We start from the raw sequence: 18,306 nt of genomic DNA, 5'->3' as shown, positions 1-18,306 counted from the left end.
GGTTCTAAATTTTCTGTATTACAATGGAATTCATCATCATCTGGTTCATCTAAATCACATTGTACATCAGAAAATACTTCTGTTGGAATAGAATTGAAATCATCTGGTGGTTCAGGAACCGGCAAATCTACACCGTGGCAAATCTACTCCGTGCACTACCGGTCGTGTGGCGGATGGAAGGTTAGGGTAGCTTATTACCTTCTTGTATTTCAAATTATGACCAGTAATATCGACACTGCAAAACTAGCAATCAGCGGAATGATTTCTTGGCTCCCTCCGTACCCTAGGAACAGCAAATCTAAAGGCATTTTTCTCCTTTTTGGGCCATTTTCTCAGATGTTCAACACACACATAACATACTTGAGCGGTGCCCAAGATTTATCTCGATCACCAAGTTTAGATACAAAGTATGACAAATAAATCTTTTTCACAAAGTCTGTAATGTTTCTTTGGTGTTTTTTTAATCACAAATTCACCACTAATATACTGTCAGCAGAGTTTTTACAACCACGATTAGACATTGTACTGAGCGCATGTACAGAAAACGGGAAAGTGATGTTAGGTTGACAGTAAACAAAACGCCATCTGTTAACACAAAAATGGAACTGACCTTTTTTTGCCAGCAAATGTTTTTCAGCAGTGCTACCGACGTGATCTGCATTCATTACACCTCCTTTTTAAATTATTTTAACTATATAAAAGCTGTTAAATTCTTTAAAAATTGCTTAATTTAATAAAGTTTTACTGCAAAATGTGGAGAAATTATCACCCTAAAAAACATAATAATAAGGTATTTTCAGCAAAAAAGGTTTTTCCATCATTGGCCTGTGTTATCATTCTGACAGACATAGCCTACAAATTTTTTAAAATTTATGGTTTATGAATATACAGAGTGAGTCAAAAGTCACAGTACACCCTGTTATGTCAAAAATCCAGCAGGAATGGGGAAACCTGAATATTCCATTGAGGTACGGGTGAGGTGGTCTATCCGTTACAGTAGGTACTGACCGTGGATCCCTCTCGAAATCGGTCATCTCGAATCTGTCAATTTTTTAAAATGGGAACAGGTTCGTGTGATATATCAGATAACACCAATATTTTCTGACAAGTTCAAGTTCATTGCAGTAAACAGATTCGGAGTAGCAGTTATGGTTCAAAAGTTACAATACTTTTTTTTGTTTTTGTTTCAGGTAACTGAAAATGGCTTTGGCCCAGGAGGAGAGAACTGAAGCCATTTTGATGTCTGGAGTGTGGAATTTCTGCGTCATAGTAGCAGATTTTAACAACTGGCCCTCAGAAGCACCTCCAGGTTCGATATGGCCGATTTCGAGTTGGTGCCCGTATTCGATACATACCATAAAAGATTTAGACCATTTCACCCATACCTTACTGGAATATTCAGATTTCCCCGCTCCTGCAAGACTTTTGACATAACAGGATGTACTGCAACTTTCTTTTAACTGACACTATATATATATAAAATATATACTACTGTATGAAGACATTGTTTAATGTTACTACCACATGCCTCAAAATATTTGTGACTGATTTATTTAAAACTTTTATATGATACGCTAATAAATGGTCAGACAGACATAGGCTACATATTTATTTATTTAATAAATAAATATACTGTGTGTGTGTGTGTGTGTGTGTGTGTAGTAGTAGGAAAAATTTTCTTAACAATAATGTGAAATTGTTGTTGAACAATTTACTGGAAAGTTTTGCATGATAGTGTAATAAATATTTACACCTACATTTTTAATACATATTTACACTAAAGTGCCAAGGGAATTGATGTAGGCAAGTGTATTCAAATACAGGGTTATTACAAATGAATGAGGCGATTTCACAGCTCTACAATGACTTTATTATTTGAGATATTTTCACAATGCTTTGCACACACATACAAAAACTCAAAGTTTTTTTAGGCATTCACAAATGTTCGATATGTGCCCCTTTAGTGATTCGGCAGACATCAAGCCGATAATCAAGTTCCTCCCACACTCGGCGCAGCATGTCCCCATCAATGAGTTCGAAAGCATCGTTGATGCGAGCTCGCAGTTCTGGCACGTTTCTTGGTAGAGGAGGTTTAAACACTGAATCTTTCACATAACCCCACAGAAAGAAATCGCATGGGGTTAAGTCGGGAGAGCGTATAGGACGTGATATGAATTGTGATCATGATCTCCACCACGACCGATCCATCGGTTTTCCAATCTCCTGTTTAAGAAATGCCGAACATCACGATGTAAGTGCGGTGGAGCACCATCCAGTTGAAAGATGAAGTCGGCGCTGTCGGTCTCCAGTTGTGGCATGAGCCAATTTTCCAGCATGTCCAGATACACGTGTCCTGTAACGTTTTTTTCGCAGAAGAAAAAGGGGCCGTAAACTTTAAACCGTGAAATTGCACAAAACACGTTAACTTTTGGTGAATTGCGAATTTGCTGCACGAATGCGTGAGGATTCTCTACCGCCCAGATTCGCACATTGTGTTTGTTCACTTCACCATTAAGAAAAAATGTTGCTTCATCACTGAAAACAAGTTTCGCACTGAACGCATCCTCTTCCATGAGCTGTTGCAACCACGCCGAAAATTCAAAGCGTTTGACTTTGTCATCGGGTATCAGGGCTTGTAGCAATTGTAAACGGTAAGGCTCCTGCTTTAGCCTTTTCCGTAAGATTTTCCAAACCGTCGGCTGTGGTACGTTTAGCTCCCTGCTTGCTTTATTCGTCGACTTCCGCGGGCTACGCGTGAAACTTGCCCGCACGCGTTCAACCGTTTCTTCGCTCACTGCAGGCCGACCCGTTGATTTCCCCTTACAGAGGCATCCAGAAGCTTTAAACTGCGCATACCATCGCCAAATGGAGTTGGCAGTTGGTGGATCTTTGTTGAACTTCATCCTGAAGTGTTGTTGCACTGTTATAGTCAGCGTGCGAGTGACGGGAAACGGAATCTCCGAGGTAGCGACGAAGTGGGGATTTTCCCGTAATGCCATTTCACGAATGTACCGTGGATATCGGGAATCCGGTAAAACATCAAACCTCAGACAGCGCAGCGGCCGGAAAAGGATCCTGCGAGAATGGGGCCCACGACGACCGAAGATAATCGTTCGACGTGACAGAAGTGCAACCCTCCTGCAGACTTCAGCGCCGGGCCACCGACAAGTGTCAGTGTGCGAACTATTTGACAAAACATCACCGACACGGGCTTTGGGAGCCGAAGGCCCGCCGGTGTACCCTCGACGACTGCACGAGACAGAGCCTTACTCCTCACCTGGGCCTGTCGACACCGACATCGGATTGTCGACGACTGGAAATGTGTCGTCCGGTCGGACAGGTCTCGTTTCAAATTATATCGAGTGGACAGACGTGTACGGGCACAGAGACGAGCTCACGAATCCGTGGAGGCTCTGCAATGGTGTGGGGTGTGTGCAGTTCGAGTGATACGTCTAGATAAGAATCTGACAGCTGACGCGTATGTAAGCAGCCTGTCTTATCACTTGCATCCATTCGTATCCATTGTACATTCTGAAAGACTCGGGCAATTCCGGCAAGACATTGCGACACCCCACACGTCCAGAATTGCTGCTACAGATTGGCTCCAGGGACACTCTTCTGAGTTTAAACAGTTCTGCTGTCCACCAAACTCCCCAGACACGAACCTCGTAAACCTTATCTGGGACGCCTCGCAACGTGCTGTCCAGAAGAGAGCTGCAGCCACTCCTACTGTTATGAAGTTATGGAGAGCCCTGCCAGATTCACGGTGTCAGTTCCCTCCAGCACTACTTCAGACATCAGTAGAGTCCAGGCCACGTCGTGTTGCGGCACTTCTGCGTACTCACAGGGGCCCTACACGGTATTAGGCAGGTGTACCAGTTTCTTTGGCTCTTCAGTGTAGAAGGAGAAATGATTTACACTATAACTCCACCTTAGTATAGCAGAAAAAGCAGTGAGGTATTTCGCACTAAGAATCTTTGAACATGTGAAGAATTTAATAAGTAATAAAATTAACTTCAAAATCAAACTGCAATTGCGTTTGACTAACAACGCCTATGTAGTGGTTAATAAAAAAGAGAAGAGAAGAGAAAAAAAGAAAAGGTTGAAAATGTGGGAAGAAATGGTGAATAAAAAGGGGGTTTTAAAATCGTTAATGACTGTGAAAAAGGGAAAGAATGAAATGCAAATCGGACTTCGTATAACAGAAAAGTTATCGGACTTCGTGATTCAGAAAAGCTATTGTTGGGGTGGTCCTTGTGGCGTTTCTGAGCAAAAGTCAAACCAATTTCCACTACAAAAGTTATTTGAAAGAGAACAGAGAATAACAAAATGTGATTAAGAGGGGGAAATGGCGTAGATAAGAGTTCGTCCTTTACCGTGTTAACACGTCTTCTCTCGTGCGGCGTCCAGGTCTTGTTCCCCAAAAATCTCCCCGTCAGATTCTGTACTGGCTTCGCAACTGAGTTTGGTCCCGTGTTAACCGTAACGTGCCACAGATCCCTCTCATGCCAAGTGGTTGGAAGGAAGCGGAGGTCACAGCAATCCACGAGATGGACAGCAGAAATGATCCACGAAACTAGCATCCGAGTTCATTGTTGTCCGTCAGTTGTGCAATATTAGAGCATGTCTATTATTTATAATGTGATGAGCTTGACGATTGTTAACATAAACTGCAGATTTAACTGTCTCACTGAAGTTCACTGGCTTGGTTATAACTGTTATATACTGATGCCCTCGGATCCAAATCAATAAAGCCTACAAACTGCTTCAGTTTTATGGCGGAGACTGTTGCAATTTTGGAAGCAATTAAGTTTGTATCTCCAACTTCCTCCTCCCAGAGAGTTCTTGAAAGTACTTAACATTGAAGGCGGAATAAGACAACCGACCGTTCTATTGTGGGTGTGGTGCTGGACTGTATTCACTGTAAACGGAGAGGGGAGACAACCGTTCTGCTGTCGGTCAAGTCTGACGCTTGCGTCCCCTGTAATTAGAAAGTTGACATCTTAGCGAAGTGACCTAAATTTACAGGAACTGTTCTCAGTTTGAAATTAACATACACAGACTAGTTACGTGAAGTACAGAGCCGTGGAAAACTGCAATGGCAAAATATGTGGAATATGTCACAACAAATGAAAGGCGAATATTACGTGGCGTTACAATTTCAAATTCCTATAAGGCTGCAACCACATCTTGTTTTCGTGTTCTTAAACCGACAATGCAATGAACGATCAGAGTTTCTGAAGACTTTGATGAGTACAGGTTACCTCCTCCCTCAGTCAGCGTCTTCTGTTTACTGGAAACTTTTGTCTGCATAAAGCAATTGTCAGTTTCCTTAAAAGTATAGGGGAAAATCTGTAGGACTCATATTTTCATTTGTCTGCATCACTTATCAAATTTTAAGTAGTGTCAATGGATAACACAAAAAGTCCAGTTTACTTATCATTCTATCTGTTAAACATTCAATGTGGAAAAACAATTGACGGCTCAAGCTTTCCTTTCTGTAACATAGTTTTGTGTATTTTCTTTGTACAATTATGTATTCTATGTAAACATGTGTTCTTAATAATTAAACAAAAAAAAAAGAAAAGAGCATGTTCTCAGCTCAAATATTATCTCTACAACTTTGCTTCCGCCGTTGTGTGTTCCCCCCCACCCCCCCTCGATGTTCGGGGCTTATTGTGAAAAACGTACAAAAAATTATGATTCATAGTACTGCCCATCGCTGGCCATCACATTCCACATTCTCCCATCTTTTGGATAGCATACGAGTCCTGGCGGAATAACTGGGCGTCTTTTGTGAGGATCCGATCGGAAGTGCTGGTCAGCTAGACTGATCGTAAAAGGTGGCAGTCAGAGAGCAACGTACGGAGAACACGGCGAGAGGGATAGGACTTCACTGACCTGCTGAAAAATTACCTTTACGTGTCTATCGCTGTATTGTGGCCGTTTGTGTGTCAGTGCTGGGCTCGAACGCATCACTTGCTTTCGATGATAATGTCCTGTGACTGTCTTCGTCTGTTTCAGTAGCTACCAAAACGTTCTGTCTTCCATCACCATACCAGTCTTTGACATCAAAATCACCGTTCTTAAGGCGTTGAAAACATTCTCTGCACGTTCTTCCACTAACAGTTCCTTCACCACCGGGCTTATCCAGCATTTTAAGAGGAACAGCCGCAGATTTCTTTATGTTAAAGCAAAAAATTAAAGCTTCGCGCAAATGATGAGAACTGGGTACATAAGTCGGCAACAGCAGTGGTGAAAGCACCCTACTGAACTCCGGGGAGAGCCCTTCTCAGTGTACGCCCAGGCGAGTGACGCAGAGGGAGAAAACGACCTGTCTCTGGCAAATGCAAAGGTCAACAGCCGAATAAGTCCCGTATACCACAGTGAAGTGTGTGGCAATGCCAGAATTCCCGAGGCAAAGACCGAGATCTGTGAGCGAGTTTCCGACAGCTTTACCGAACCCGGGGTTCGTAGTTCCACCCCACACACTCTTGCGGCCACTGAAGTCAGCCGGTATTATGAAGAGTGGTGAGAGCTGAGAAAACAGTGCAAACGACACATCGTGGGACACTTCATCATCGGGAGGGAGATACACGTTACAGGTGGTAAATTCCAGAGATGTCGTCTCACACGAAAAGCCACAGCCTAGAAAATCGTTTCGAGTGGCACGTGTTTGCAATAGACAGATTCCAGGACATATAAGGTCTGTTTAATAAATTCTGGAACATACAATTTTTATACACTTGCCTTTTACTTATTGTGCACGGCCTCCTTCAAAATACTCTCCTCCACAATGGATGCACCACTTCCAATGCCATTTCCACTTCCGAAAGCAGTCTCGGCACGACTCTTGCTGGATCGCGCGAAGCAGTATCTGCGGACTTTCTTTTATCTCGTCTATCGTTGCAAATCTTCATCCTTCCGACGGGTTTTTCAACTTTGCAGGGGCCAGGTCTGGAGAGCACAGAGGATGCGGCACCACAGTGATTTGTTTTTCCGTGCGATAGTCACCCGGGGACGAATGTGCGGGTGAGTTATCGTGATGTGAGAACCGTGAATTGCCTTGCCACATTTTACGCCATTTCCTTTTCACATTTTCTCACGGGCACCCCAACACGACTCAATAGTAGCCTCAATTAACAGTTTGTATCTGTGCACAAATTCGTGATAACCTAATTCTTTGAAGTCAGAGAAAAATACCTGCACGGCTTTGTAATTTGATCTGAACTGATGAGCTGTTTTTAGTTTTGGAGAAACTTTCCTGACCCATCGTGAAGACTGACCCTCGGCCTCGAAGTCACAACCACAGACCAGCTTTTCATCACCAGATACAATTCTCTTAAAGAACATCTCGTTCTCATTTGCAAGATCCAAAAGCTCTTCACCAGAATGTGGGGTGAAGATCTTTCTTGTCTCAACTCGAGAGCCGGGGGCCAACTCGGTGGCATCCAGATGCATTCCGATATGCTCTGTCACGATTTCGTGAGACGATCCAACTGAAAAGTTACATTCTTCTGCAATATCTCGGACAGTCAGTCTACGATCGTTAAGCACAATTTCGTCGACTTTCCCAACACGAGTTTCGCCGGTAGACGTCGAAGGGCATCCTCGACGACGACCGTCTTTAACTTCCGTCCGGCCATTTTTAAACCGTACGAAACATTTATAACACCGAGTATGGCTTAAGCACTCGGCACTGTCGGCTTCCTGCATCATTTGGTGTTTCTCTGTAAAGTTTTTCTCAAGTTTTGTGGAAAATTTAATGCAGACACTTTGCTCCTCTAACTCTGCTATCTTGAAATTCGCAAACTGTGCGACAACGATCTACTCGGTAGGCCACTGAACAACAAGTAACAGGCTTACAACAGTGAAACTTCCGGCAGTTACACATTAAACACGAGCGTATGCAAGGATGCCAACTGCATTTTACTCTGGCACGCCAAGAGTGCAAAATTACAAATGTTCCGGAATTTACTGAACACACTCCACATGTGCAAACACCACCTGACTCATTTTCACAGTCAGTGCGATTCTTAAAATAGCCCCAATAGCCACAGAGGGTAAGGGTCCGCACTGCCAGGAAGCGAGCTTCCTGGAGGGCGACTGGGGAGGGAAAAAAAAAAAAAATAAAAAAACAGACGAAATGTACAAAAGTTATCGAACAATGAAGAATGGGGTGCCGCAAGGTTCAGTCTTGGGTCCTCTGCTGTTCTTAATATATATCAATGACTTGCCATTCCGTATTCACGAAGATGCAAAGCTTGTACCTTTTTGCTGATGATACAAGTATAGCTATCACACCTGACAGACAAGAATTAACTGGTGAAATTGTAAATGATGATGTCCGTCAGTTGTGCAATATTAGAGCATGTCTATTATTTATAATAGACGAGCTTGACGATTGTTAACATAAACTGCAGATTTAACTGTCTCACTGAAGTTCAGTGGCTTGGTTATATCTGTTATATACTGATGCCCTCGGATCTAAATTAATAAAGCCTACAAACTGCTTCAGTTTTATGGCGGAGACTGTTGCAATTTTGGAAGCAATTAAGTTTGTATCTCCTACTTCCTTCTCCCAGAGAGTTCTTGAAAGTACTTAACATTGAAGATGGAACAAAACAACCGACCGCTCTATTGTGGATGTGGTGCTGGACTGTATTCACTGTAAACGGAGAGGGGAGACAACCGTTCTGCTGTCGGTCAAGTCTGACGCTTGCGTCCCCTGTAATTAGAAAGTTGACATCTTAGCGAAGTGACCTAAATTTACAGGAACTGTTCTCAGTTTGAAATTAACATACACAGACTAGTTACGTGAAGTACAGAGCCGTGGAAAACTGCAATGGCAAAATATGTGGAATATGTCACAACAAATGAAAGGCGAATATTACGTGGCGTTACAATTTCAAATTCCTATAAGGCTGCACAGTAAATGGAATGACACCATTAATAAATATAGACTTTGATCAGAAATCGGTAGCTAAGGTAGAATATTCAAAATTTCTAGGTGTATGCAATGATGAGGGGTTGAACTGGAAAAAACACACTGAGGATTTGCTGAAACGTTTGATTTCAGCTACTTATGCTATTAGGGTCATTGCAAATTTTGGCGATATACATCTGAGTAAATTAGCTTACCACGCCTATTTTCATTCTCTGCTATCGTATGGCATCATATTCTGGGGTAACTCATCACTGAGTAAAAGAGTGTTCATTGCACAAAATCGTGTAATCAGAATAATTGCTGGAGATCATCCTGCAGACACTTATTTAAAGAGCTAGAAATCTTCACTGTAGCCTCACAATATATATATTCACTTATGAAATTTGTTGTTAACAATCCGAACGAATTCAAAAGTAATAGCAGTGTATATGGCTACAACACTAGGAGAAAGGATGATCTTCACTACTCGAGGTTAAATCTAACTTTGGCTCAGAAGGGGGTAAATTATGCTCCCACAAAAATGTTTGGTCACTTACCTAATAGCATCAAAAGTCTGACAGATAGCCATATAGCATTTAAAAGGAAATTAAAAGAATTTCTTAATGGCAACTCCTTCTGCTCATTAGATGAATTTTTGGATGTAGTAAGTGGGTAATTTCCCCAACTCCCACAAAAAAATTAAGTGTCATGTAATATTCTGTGTAATTTAATATCTTGTATAGACACCTTTTATTAACCTGACACGTTCCACATCATTACGAAGTGTCGTATTCACGATCTATGGAACAAGTGCTAATCTAATTGTAGCTAGGACAAATGGTGGAAAAAGCTGCTACAGTTCCACTAGCGATCACGGTACCAGAATCCTGTGGGGGTGCAAAGAGCCACCTGCTGCCACTGGTCGTGAGGATACATCACAAGAACACATTTATTCTGAATCGGGGTCTGGAAACGCCACCTCGGCTACAGAGTCGGAACGTGCGGGCACGGGGGCCACCAGAAGCTCACTCTTTTCGGAGACTACTTCTCGTCCTCGGACGATTTATACATCTGTGAGGACCGGTCTCCCCGAGATTCTGTGACGTGAAGTTGTACGGCCTGCGACCTGCGGCTCGACTGCCCGTCGGCAGAGTCCGCGAGGGAAGAGACCCGAGGGATCCCGGGGCCGGAGGAGGGCGTCAGTTATCCGGTCTGGGTGTCGCCCCCAGGGCTCCAACTTCTCGTGCGATTGCGAGGCTCCGAGCAATTCCACGAGGAGCAGCTGTCGACAATTTCCGACACTATTATAGCCGGTGTCAGAATTGCAAACCTTTCACCAAACGTTTCAGATGCACCTTGTATGTACTGAAAAAAAGAGATTTATATGGACAAATAAATAAATAAATAAATTTAAGCAACAGACTGGGGCAATGAGGTAAACACAGTTATTCCTGGCTTCCAAAAAGCATTTGGCACAGGAAGACACCAGTGTTTGTCTACAAAAATATTTTCACATGGTGTACGAAAAAGAAATTGTGACCGGACTGACGATTTCTCGGTAGGGAATATGCTGCACGTTATCTCTGATGGAGGGTGACAGATCGTATTCACCTAACGATTAGTTTACTTAATGTACTAGGATAGAGAAAAATCTGTTCACCGAGCGGTGGCAGACAGACGCACACGTAAAAGGAGGTTACACTCACACGAGCTTCCAGAGCCAGTGGCTCCTTCTTCCAGTGGGAGGGGTGAAGGAAGAATACTGGAGAGGTTTAGGAAAAGGGGGAGACTTCGGAAGAATCACCCGGACCTGTGGAAGTCTCCCCCGACCTGTGGTTCTGGATGACTTTTCTGAAATCTGCCCTGTTTCCTAAACCTTCCCAGTCCTTTTCCGTCACCCCTCATCCTTCCCCTTCAAACTTTGTGCCAGAAGAAGGCGCCACTGGCTCTGAAAGCTCGCATAGGTAAAACCTCTTGTGTTTGTGTTTCTCTCCCACTGCACGGTGAGCAGATTTTTATCCATCTGATTACCTTATATTGTCAAAAATTGATTTTTTCATTGTTAATTAGTTTTTTGTTTGATCAGAGGTGGTTTCTGAATAAGCAGTTACCTGGCATGTCTCACACCCATGCCTGTCACGTTAAGAGCATACCTGTCTGTTTAAATGATTTATAGGCATAATCCACACATTGCCTCGACCATTTCTCAGATACATTGTATCAAGTAATGACACGACTAATTACATCCCCACATCAGCAGAATCCATTTACGAATACCAACTGGAGAATAAATATATATAATATGAGTGAGGTAGGGTTGTAGCCTCTCCCCGATGTTATTCAATCTGTATATTGAGCAAGCAGTGCAGGAAACCAAACAAAAGTTTGCTTTAGGAATTGCAGTCCAGGGAGAAGAAATAAAAACTTTGAAGTCTGCTGATGACACTGTAATTCTGTCAGAGACAGCACAGGGCTGGAAGAGCAGCAGGATGGAATGGACAGTGTCTTGAAAGGAGGATATGAGATGAATATCGACAGAAAAAAAGGATAATTAAATGTAGTGATTAAATCGGGTTATGCTGAGGGAAATGCATTAGGACAAGAGATGCTTAAAGCAGCTGATTAGTTCTGCTATTTGGGCAGCAAAATAAATGATGGCCAAAGTGGAGAGGACATAAAATGTAGATGGTCAACGGCAAGAAATGCTTTTCTGGAGAAGAGAAATTTGTTATCATCACATATGCATTTAAGTGTTAGGAAGTCTTTCCTAAAGTATCTGTATGGAGTGTAGCCATGTACGGATGTGAAAAGAGGATGATAAACAGTTTAGCAAAGAAGACACAGAAGAATGCTGACGATTAGATGGGTAGATCGTACAACTAATGAGGAAGTACTCAACAGAATTGGGGGAAAAGAAATTTGTCATGCAGCTTGGCTACACGAAGGGATCGGTTGATAGGACACATTCTGAGACATCGAGGGATCACCAATTTAACACTGGAGGAAAGTGTGGGGAGTAAAAATCCGAGGGAGACCAAGAGATGAATACACTAAGCAGATTCACAAGGATGTACATTACAATAGTTATTCAAACATGAAAAGTATTTTTTTATGGAGTGTAGCCATGTATGGAAGTGAAACATGGACGATAACCAGTTTGGACAAAAAGAGAATAGAAGCTTTCGAAATGTGGTGTTACAGAAGAATGCCCAAGATTAGATGGGTAGATCACATAACTAATGAGGAGGTATTGAATAGAATTGGAGAGAAGAGGAGTTTGTGGCATACTTGAGTAGAAGAAGGGATCGGTTGGTAGGACATGTTCTGAGGCATCAAGGGATCACCAATTTAGTATTGGAGGACAGCCCGGAGGGTAAAAATCGTAGAGGGAGACCAAGAGATGAATACACTAAGCAGATTCAGAAGGATGTAGGCTGCAGTAGGTAGTGGGAGATGAAGCAGCTTGCACAGGATAGAGTAGCATGGAGAGCTGCATCAAACCAGTCTCAGGACTGAAGACCACCACCACCACCACCACAACAACAACAACAGATGAAAAGTAGCATGGAGAGCTGCATCCAACGAGTCTTCAGACTGAAGACCACAACAACAATAGGACTGATAAAAAATTTACAGACAAAGCAGTGGCAGGAAGAAACACACAAAAAAGACATGGAAATGCACGAGTTTTTGAAGCCAGTGCTACTTTTTCTGGCAGAAGGGTTGAAGGGAAAGGAAGAGAGAAGGGCAAGGACTGATGAGATTTGCGAAATGAGAACTACTACGAAAGGTCACCCAAAACTCGGAGTCAGGGGAGAGTAACACGACGCAGAACATGTATCTTAACCTGGGTTTCCTGTAGCTCCTCCCATTTCTTGTGGCATAAGCCAAAAGCCTATTTAAAAATTAAAGGAAGGGAGGCGGGATCCCGTGCTTAACAACTCACAGCTGTCATAGTCAAAACTATGCTCTCTCTCTGAGGCTTCCCACCCATACACTCAGAAGTATCAACATAATATAGTAATAATAATTAAAATATGGCATGTGTGTTATAACATCTTCTTGATTCTTCAAGTATAAGTTTATTAAGTGAATGTGGCATATTTTTCCAGTTTCTATTGTAACAAAGCAGGTGGATTTTCCCCCTTGCTATGCCTTTCTTCCCCCCCCCCCCCCCCCCCCCCCCCCCCCCCCCCCCCAGCAACAAAATTTTTTGTTTGCAAGTATCTTTCAGATCATCATTGTTGTGACATATGCACAATACCATAAATGTCTCATATTAATACAGGGCTTAGCCGATTTAACTTTATTATCCAGTACATTTATTTAGTCAATCAGAATATGCTGGTGTAATTAGTTTACCTAAAAAACTGTGACAATTAAAAATACCATTGATTGCAAACTTCATCATCATTGTCCACATGTAAACATGTACTCATCTGCTAACTTTCAGATAAAGTAGATCGTAAGAATATATCGATAAGTGAAGCATTTATTCAGCTAATGCCAGAAATGTGTTAGTAACTTTTGCGCTAGTTTAGTTTCAGAGTAATTAAGACCTTCCATAAAAACATTATTACTGAGACTATATTCTGGCAAATAAGGCAGCAGAATTGAATAGCAATTGCCTTTTTTTTTTTTTTTTTTTTGTAAAAAGACAGCGAAGAACAACAGCTGACAGATGTCGTAATTATTGTAAACTTATAAAAGAGAGGGAGGCTTCTGGGAGCCACTTCAGTCAGTCTGTGGCAGGTTACGAAGCGACGTACCACAGGTGGCTAAGTACAGAATACAAGTCAAAAATGTATCGCGAGTTATCTAAATGTTTTTAATGACTAAGTATGAACTTGTAATTAACATCATGAAATGTGTTAGACTTCTAATAATGCCTTCTGCTAGTAATGACAATAGCATCAGACTGTGGACTGTGTCATTTCTAAGTGATACTTCCTATGCACAGCATGCTCATTTTGATATTACCACCTACGTGGAAGAACAGTGTAATTAGCAACTGTGTTAATGATTTACTTGCCACACAAAAACTTCTGGGTCACTTCAGTGTTAGATTACTGCACTCAAACAATCACCACTACAGGAATTCAGTCGAGCATAGCACGCAGCTTACCCTTCATCTGTCCACAAATTATAGTGAATGAGATCAGATCTGGCCATACGCAGCAGGTCGTTTAATACTGAAGTGCAATTAAAGTGCTCTGAATTGTAAACCTGGTGCAGTAAACATCATTGCACGGTATTAATTTTCGAATTTCTGTTTGTTTCGATTTACAAATTTAACTGTTCTTAATACTTGGTGCACTGTCGAAACATTGAGAAAAGTTAAATTTGTAAACCAAAACAAACGGAAATATGCAATGTGAAAACAAATACACGTAGCATCCCCTTTCGAGCTTAACACTGGACAGTGGCTTAAAAAAGCTGAAATTAGGTGTCAACCAAAGAAAAAGTTGAAATAAATGACAGCCTTTGCTGTTTTCATTTAATTATTATTTTGGACGTTCTTTACAAGTGTTACATTTTCTAATAAGCTACCTTTCCTCAGTTCAGCATATACAAAGTGTATGTGGATGTAAACGTAACAGGGAAAGGAGCTCGTGACCACTGAATGGCATTTAAATTCGTGTTACTGGGCGTCTGCAGTCTAAAGCCCCGCACAATTCTGAGCCTCGTACAAAAATAATGTTTTGCTTTTTGTCTTATGCTACTGGACAGCAGCACAGATTACCCAAAAGGTCGTACATATGACACGTACGTGCCGTATTAATTAAATGACGTAATTTCACCTGACAGTGGAGGTTCATCCGACCGAAACATGTAGCAGTATTAATAGCAGTATTAATAGCAGTAACGGTAAAAACTAACCAAAAATTTTCACATTTAACCCGTGGGAATGCAAGACCTGTAAAGTCTCCTCTGTTTTCATATTTGATCATTGCCTGTTCTCACACTGGCCGCAGGAGGGGGTGACGTTTGCCGACGGCTTCTGCAGGTCGTGTAATAACTTCCCTATCTCCATTCAGTATCGAATCGACACGTGTGCGCTCCTTATTGGCATAGAGACCTATCGGGTCTGCTGCACATTCCCGAGTAATTCCACTACTACTTTTTCTCTCTATACTCTTTCTCGTGAGAGCTGATGTGATACATACGTGAGATAGTGTATGATATATTTCTTCAGTGACCGTTCATTTGTGGTACTGAAACTTTTAATTGCCTTAAAAACAACTCGAGTTCTGTGGGATCATTGTGAGTTCCACAGTCCTGATATTTTTCACACGTAAAAATGAGAAAGTGAAAACCGTACAATTTGAATAACCCCAATCACAGCAAAGAAGATAATAGTCTTCTGTTAGAGGAAACAGAAGGTGGCTCTGATCTAGTTCTGAGTGATGAAGATGGACGAGAAATTGTCGACGAATGAAAAGGATATTCAGAAACAGACTGGACCGAGGATTCAAACGGTCAGGATAATTACGTGCTGAATTATCCATGTGATGGAGACCAATTATTTCATTTTTTTCGAGAAAAAGAGGGATAAAATTATCGACAGTTTGCGATGGTAGAAAACCCCAATGTGCTGGAAAAGAGGAAAACAAAACACACTGAGTGGTACAATAGCTCAGCTCCTGGGGTGAGAACTTGGGAGGAAGTTTTTGATGTTTCAATGATACAGGTTATTGTGAATCACACAGATTAGCTCACCGAAAAATATCAGCGAGCAAAATACCGGTGTGAAAGAAACGCCCATTTTATAGATGTGACAGAGATCGAGGCTCTAATCGAGTTGTTATATCCTTGCAGACGACTCACGTAAGCTCGTACAGTGTCTTCCTAAATATGCACACTGCCTGGAAACTCTGCACTACGGACAGTAGAATGTGACTGGATCGGAGGGCTCGAATGTCGCTCACTACATCCGCCGCCTGGCCGAAGACTAAACTTGAAACGTGTTGCCGGAAAATGTGAGCAATTTTGGCAATGCTTGAGAGTGACACTGCCTGATAGAGGGTTAACACAGGAACTACATTCTCCAAATGAGCCGGCAATCATAACAATTGTTTACAAGTATAGCATCTAGATTGCTTAACAGATTTTCAATTATGACAACAGTTCAGTGGCTGCAATTGTCAGTAAAAGCTTAGAACATGTAAAAATGTGGTTTTAGCAAAAAAATGTTCCACTTAGGCATAACGTTTTCTTGCAAGGAAGACTGAACTTAGCTTATATACACTCTGGCGATTAAAATTGCTACACCAAGAAGAAATGCAGATGGTAAATGGGTATTCATTGGACAAATATATTATACTAGAACTGACATGTGATTACATTTTTACCCAATTTGGGTGCATACATCCCGAGAAATCAGTACCCAGAACAACCGCCTCTGGCCGTAATAACGGCCTCAATACGCCTGGGCATTGAGTCAAACAAGGCTCAGATGGCGTGTACAAGTACAGCTGCCCATGCAGCTTCAACACGATACCACATTTCATCAAGCAAACATTTTCTGTATCCAGAAAGGCCCATACAGGACCTGCAACATGCGGTTGTGCATTATCCTGCTGAAATGTAGGGTTTCGCAGGGATTGAATGAAGGGTAGAGCCACGGGTTGTAACACATCTAAAATGTAACATCCACTGTTCAAAGTGCCATCAATGCGAACAAGAGGTGACAGAGACGGGTAACCGATGACACCACATACCATCACGCCGGGTATACACCAGTATGGCGATGACGAACACACGCTTCCAATGTGCGTTCACCGCGATGTCGCCCAACACAGATGCGACCATCGTGATGCTGTAAACAGAACCTAGATTCATCCGAAAAAATGACGTTTTGCCATTCGTGCACCCTCGTTCATCGTCGAGTACACCATTGCAGGTGCACCTGTCTGTGACGCAGCGTCAAGGGTAACCGCAGCCACGGTCTCCGAGCTGATAGTCAGTGCTGCTGCAAACGTCGTCGAACTGTTCGTGCAGATGGTTGTCGTCTTGCAAACATCCCCATCTGTCGACTCGGGGATCGCGACGTGCCTGCACGATCCATTACAGCCGTGCGGATAAGATGCCTGTCATCTCGACTGCTAGTGATATGAGGCCATCGGGATCCAGCATGGCATTCCGTATTACCCTCCTGAACGCACCGATTCCATATTCTGCTAACAATCATCGGATCTCGACCAACGTGAGCAGCAATGTCGCGATACGATAAACCGCAATCACGATAGGCTACAATCTGACCTTTATCAAAGTCCAAACGTGATGGTACACATTTCTTCTCCTTACATGAGGCATCACAGCAACATTTCACCAGGCAATGCCAGTCAACTGCTGTTTGTGTATGGGAAATCGGTGCCAACCTTGAGAAATCGGTGCCAACCTTGTGTGAACGCTCTGAAAAGCTAATCATTTGCATATCACAGCATCTTCTTCCTGTCGGTTAAATTTCTCGTCTGTAGCACGTCATCTTCGTGGTGTAGCAGTTTTAATGGCCAGTAGTGTATTATGATGGGAATAGCCCAAATGTCATAATAAAGGAAAATATTGTGGACAGTCAAATGAAAACAAAACAGATTTAAAAAAGTAACTAAAATGTTTGTTATTTCAAAAGTAATTGCCATAGCTGCCACTGTGAGATAAGATGGTCAATGCCATAATGGAAAAATATTTTCAGATGCCTACGGAACTGTGATCGTATGCAGGAGTGCACCTCTCTGTCCAAAGCACATCGTCAGCCAGGATGTCCTTCTTCTGGGCTCCGGGGACAGATCGGGACTGTACTGAGGATGTGTAAGGGCTTCCCAGTGTATTTTAAACAACCTCAACAACACGTGTGCAGAAATTATCCTGCAACAGAATGATGTCGTTTTGACTACGCTGCCGAAAATTCACTGGGTTGCCTTTGCAGTACTGACCTCTCTCCCTCCATTCTATTTCCATATTTTTGGAGCCCTTCAGACATACATGGCCATCAATCTGCTTTGAACAAAGTGGTCCAGTTCTACATACAAAGGCGGTTCCTTGCAAAACTGCAAACATTTTTCGATGAAGGCACTTACTATCTGGTTTCAAAGTGGGATCGTGTATTAAAAGATATGGTGATTACTTTCAAAATAATAAACAATTTACTAAATTTTCCCCCTTTCAGTTAACTGTCCCTTACAGATTAAGTAATCTAGATGGCTTTATTTGCCAAAATAAAAGTGGGCTCGCACCTGTGTCTCTAGTACATTTGTAACGTTTTTTGTATGGGGTGTCTCAAAATAATTAATGCGTACAATCTCTGAAAGTGAATCTCTCCCCTCGATTAAAGCAGGTAGAAATAAATTTTTGACAGTAACAACTCAGAACACAGCGAA

At 42.2% G+C, this 18,306-nt stretch overlaps 1 protein-coding gene across 5 annotated transcripts in view; it reads left to right on the top strand.

Annotated features, from left to right (window-relative positions):
* Positions 1–1,580, top strand: part of LOC124719948 — a 35,363-nt gene extending 33,783 nt beyond the window's left edge. For all 5 annotated transcript variants that reach the window (XM_047245155.1, XM_047245154.1, XM_047245152.1 and 2 more), the window contains one exon: positions 1,191–1,580. The gene's annotated coding sequence lies outside the window, so the exon portion shown is untranslated. The remainder of the gene's footprint in view (positions 1–1,190) is intronic.
* Positions 1,581–18,306: the final 16,726 nt, after the last annotated feature.

Source organism: Schistocerca piceifrons, chromosome 11 (assembly GCF_021461385.2).
Source record: "Schistocerca piceifrons isolate TAMUIC-IGC-003096 chromosome 11, iqSchPice1.1, whole genome shotgun sequence".
NCBI lineage: Eukaryota > Metazoa > Arthropoda > Insecta > Orthoptera > Acrididae > Schistocerca > Schistocerca piceifrons.
This window is presented reverse-complemented; position numbering and strand designations above follow the sequence as displayed.